Source organism: Montipora foliosa, chromosome 2 (assembly GCF_036669935.1).
Source record: "Montipora foliosa isolate CH-2021 chromosome 2, ASM3666993v2, whole genome shotgun sequence".
NCBI classification, from domain to species: domain Eukaryota; kingdom Metazoa; phylum Cnidaria; class Anthozoa; order Scleractinia; family Acroporidae; genus Montipora; species Montipora foliosa.
In genome coordinates this window covers 14,052,886-14,057,885 of record NC_090870.1, presented here as the reverse complement: position 1 = coordinate 14,057,885, position 5,000 = coordinate 14,052,886, and the positions used below count along the sequence as shown (strand labels likewise).

At 39.1% G+C, this 5,000-nt stretch overlaps 1 long non-coding RNA gene across 1 annotated transcript; it reads right to left on the bottom strand.

Annotated features, from left to right (window-relative positions):
• Window positions 1–505: 505 nt before the first annotated feature.
• LOC137992526 (uncharacterized) lies at window positions 506–3,246 on the bottom strand. The gene is made up of 2 exons (XR_011121709.1): window positions 2,977–3,246; window positions 506–1,764 (listed from the first exon to the last, which is right to left on the bottom strand). It is a non-coding gene; the product is annotated as an uncharacterized lncRNA (long non-coding RNA).
• Window positions 3,247–5,000: the final 1,754 nt, after the last annotated feature.

The window sequence follows — 5,000 nt, the reverse complement described above, 5'->3', positions numbered from 1 at the left end:
GTTTTTCCAAAAATTGAAGGGGTGTACAAATTGTGTAAAAATTGTTTTCGCGTGGTAAATGCACCTTTCGTGTGACTATACGGTGAATGGAGGTAACGAGCGCTGCAATGCTTACTTTTTTGACAGGCTTTTGTCGCAAGTTTCTCGAACGGTTTTTGCAAGTTCTTGGTTTTCTGGGAGGACCAGAAATTCCCTTAAACCCTGTTTTGGCGATGTTCGGCCGGTGGAATTGGTGAGAGCTTCGAACTTATCGGTGGAGACTAGTTCGTCGAGTGGTCGTGATACAGGACAATGCCTCTTTGTCTGTGTCGGTAAAGAGACATTGAAAAACCTTATGACGTTCCAGATACTCTCTATAATACTCTGAACAATAAAGGAAGACAACTGGTGAATTATAGACCGGGTGGTGAATGGTGACACGCTTACAAAAGATATTTTGGCAAGCATGCTCAAAGCCATATTAAAATGGAGTATGCAAAGATGCAAGAACTCAGGCAAATTGAGCTCCACGTTTCTCCAAATTTTAATACGAATTTATAATTATCATGAAAGCAAAATACATCTTTCGCTCTTTACACAGCATTTTTTGTTAAATTTATAGAAGAGCGATGAAAGCCAGCCCCAACAGAAACTGAGATAAATCGGTGAAAAGATTATACACTGTATGATACACAGAGAGCAGGCAAAAAAGTGCTTCATCCTGGAAAGCCCACTTACTGACATTAAACAGCTCAGAGAAAATTAATTTGCCCCTTGATTTGCTTGCCTTTTAAAATAAAAATTCATTGGATCCTAACCTGATCAAGAGACGTCATTAATGTTATTTTTCTTTCAGAAAGTAAATCCTTTTTTCCATATTTAACAATTGACAAGAAACTACAAAAATTTTACAAGGATCAGTTCAGACAACACAGTGCATATTGCAAAACTGATCTAAACTTGAGACATTTCACACATGCATGCTACATTGTACTTGATGGGTTTGAACAAAATCTTTAGAGCATAGACAACTAGGAAACATCCCTGAAAGGGGCATTCCACAAAATTAATATTTTCAGCTGTATAGCAAGAAGTTCACTCTAGCATTATCTGCTGACTGGCGTAGGTGGTATTATCCGAAAAAGATGATTGTATATTAAGTAGATGGAATCCAGTCATCAGTATAATACACATATGCAAGGGCTATTCCATGTGGGTCCCAATGCTCAAGAAGATGTTTGTTTTTAATTTTAATTTTTTCTCTGACAACTTGTCATTGAATGTGTTTGAAGGTGTTCTGAGTTTCGACGTCACTACATGTATCTGAAGCATTACTGGGTTGGCAACTCATAAGATCAAAAGCATTTGCAAAGTTTGCGTGCAGGTGCAAACAACATGCATTTGTGATGTTTTTGCTTGAATATGTCGTCCCCATTTTTTTTTATAAGTACAACATTTAAAAAAGTGGCATCTTAAAGCTCTGTGATGGTCCAAAAAGTTCATAACTGAAAAAAGGTTAAGGACTGGTATTCAGTTCTAAGAAGAAACTGAAAAGTTTGACAATGTGAAGAGTACTAAAGAAACTGCTTAAAACTCAACAGCATTGTCTGGATTTCTCAGTGACTTTATCCAGTCTTTTGTTCCACACTACCAACATGAACAAAGTGAACTCAATAAGATTATTGTGGTTTATTGCTGAGAAAAAAAGGCTGAATTTCTTCTCGCTCCTTTTAGAGCTAATATTTCACAAAACTGCCGCAAATAATACCAGGTGGATCCATCTCCCTAAGGACAAAAAACGAAAATGAATGTTATTGTCCATGAGATGCATATTACAATGCTATAATCTACAATATCATAATGATATTATTATTTTCCTAGACACAGGAGACTGCACATATCAGTTTTATGGGGGCTGTGAAAATTAGTACAAAAAGTCATTCTTATTACACAACCAAGACAAAGAAAACATGATGAGCTAACCATATAAACATACTATAAACCACACATAAAGCAATGACCCTTAACTGTTTGCCTTAACACATGTTCTTAAATTTTTTGAGTCTAACCATAATTTTGCCTTGGACGTTGGGTTGAACATAGATTTGCAAATAATGGCCAGTCAAGGGGGAAAGAAAAATACCATCTTCCAAGTTTTGACATAGATGTTGACACCAAGTGTGTTGCATTATTACAATAATGATAGATCATTATTATTTGGCGATTGTGGAAGCTAGACTACAATTAAGTCACTCGGGTGCCACTTTGAAGCAGTATTTCCCTGTCAATAATCCTAGGATTAACAGGAAGCAGGGCCTGGACTTTGTACTTTTATTTAACAAATTGTTCTTTTCCTAATATATCGATGTTCCATTAATTAACAGGCCAACAGTCTCCCGAACATGGGTGTATCAGTTGATTGCACAGGGTATTTTGGTGGGCAAGTATTTATGATTCTGTAATCAAGCCTCACTATGGCAATAAATTAAACAATGTTATTGATCACACTACTGTGCAACTAGAACTTCTTCTGAGTGTAATCTCAGAGGCCAGTCTTGCAACCAATTTACCTTTTCATTGAAGAAATGCCCTGAGACAGGGACAAAGAACTTCAATATTTTCTGTGTAGTTCTGGCCAGTACTTGTGTTCATTCCAACTTCACAAGTTGGCAAGGTGTATTCTTTGAGACAGCTGCCTTTATGGGGGCAGTCAGGAGGTTAAGTGGCTATTGCAGAGTGGCAGCACTCTAAATGAACTGCTGCCTTGGTTCAAGGAGAAGGTTGACAACTTTCAAATAATGCTCTTAGAACATGTTACGTTTAATTAACGCATTGTAAATACATGTATGATTGATTGTAAAGGTGATTTCAGAAAACCCTGCCCAAATTATCTTCTTGATGAAAACTGTAGAGATTGCATGGGCAATACCCTAGTGTGCAAACTGAACCAAACGTTGTGAACACTTCATGCTTCAAAAACAAATATGGAACACTCACCGTAGACTCGGTTAGTTTCTGCAGCCCATATTCCCAAACAAATTTAACTGGGTTTGGATCTCAAGGCCCAAAAATTCCACACAAATATATTACCCAGATCTGATGTGTCTCCTTAAATTAAATCACCACGATCTCACTTCCAAAATTCACACCGTCAAGAGTTATAAAGTGACACAGGCAGAAGACGAGATCAAACGATCGAAATGGACACTTCGCGTCTCATGCACGATTTGTGCTCCCTATCTGGCGCATGCGCAGTCGTTTTTCAGCTCTGTCGCCATAGCCAAATTTGAGGTTTTATGAAGAACGTTCCGACCCGTGTCATTTTGGGGAGTCTCAGGAGCTGCCACATAGGCATGTCCCGATTGCGTTAGAAAAATCATCAAAAAGTGCTCAAAAATGGCAAAAAACTGCTCAAATGGTGCTCGAATTTTTGAAAAAGTGCCTTCAATTTATAAACAGAGCTCAAAAGTTTATGATAATTTTTAATTATTTCCTAGCAGATGTTCATAAATATTCGAATTGGAGCCACCTGAATGGGCCATTTCCGAGTTGCTGTTTGTCTCGGTTTCGAAGTGAGTCTTGGTGCTCAACTATTGTGAGGGAAATGAGTTTGATTTGCATAAGAATACGCAACTCATTTCCATTTGAATGGTTGTGCGCCAGGACTCACTTTGAAACTGAGGCATGCAGCAACTCGGAAATGGGCTATTTTCAGGTGTGTACTATAATAGGAGACAATTACTTTAATGGCCCTTTGCAGGATAATGATCACATGGTGCAAAAACCGCCGTACTGGAATGCAATTTGCCCACTGGGACACCTAAACAAAGAAAATTTAGATTAACTGGCTTTGTTTTAGATGTCCCAGAGCGCAATTTGCGTTCCAGTATGGCGGTTTTTGTACCATGTGATCATTATCCTGCAAAGGGCCCATTGTCCTGATAAATGCGAGGATCGCTTCTCAATCAGTCGTCTACAACCCGCACATACAAAATTTTCATTTCTTTCATTCATTCATTGAGCCCTTCACTGGTACTGAAATGTGCCTAACACATTGACCTGATCCAGAGCATTGCACCGGTATTACAGGGGTCATGTGCTCGAATCCCGTTTAAGCCGCCTGAATTTGTCATTTGTCTACTCACGGAGTATAAATTGTCCGTGATAAGTGCAGCGATCACTTCTCCATTAGCCCTGAATTGTCTAAAAGGTGACCATAGCGGATGCAAAACACCAATGTTTTCCGAAGGGCAAAAATTCTAAACCTAAGATCGACTCCGTCTAGCTCTTTAACCGTCACGTTCAGTTTCAGCATAGTTTGTAAAGCACTCCCACCGCGTCACAGAACCGTATGGACTTGGAAAAAGTGCTTTAAATGTTGCCCAAAATGCAAATGCAAAATGCTTAAATTTTGCCTAAAAGTCATGAAAGTGCTCAAGAGAGCTGGAAAGTTAAAATGGAGCTCCAAATTCGAAAAAGTGCTCAAAAAGTCCCCAGCGCAATCGAGACATGCCTACTGCTACACCTTTGTCACATTAAAAAGGTTGAAATTGAGATGACGTTCTCGTTGCAGTCGCCGTTGTCGTTGCTCAAGCTCCCTAGTGATAGCCATAACTTGAAGCTTAAAAGGCTGGGCCCGGTTGTTCAAAAGCCGATTAACGCTATTCCCAGATTAACAATTAACCATGGAGTTTATTTCTCTGATCCCAAATGCTGTTCAATGCTGATTTTCGGCAAAACATTTCATTAGAAGAAGTCAATCTTGAAAGGCAAAAACAAGCAAAAGAAACTTTCACCAAAAAGTTGAAAACGTGAAACAAAGGTTTACGCTAATCCTGGGTTAAGTTAATCGGCTTTCGAGCAACCGGGCCCTGTAGAGCTATAACCAATTGTTGATTTGTGATGAGAGGGTAAAGAAGAGCATACAGTGAAAACCCTCTTGAAGCATGCAGAATTGACAATCAAAGACAGCGTACATCTGACTCTGGGTCCGGGAAGCAAACCAGGGCGGGTAAAAATTT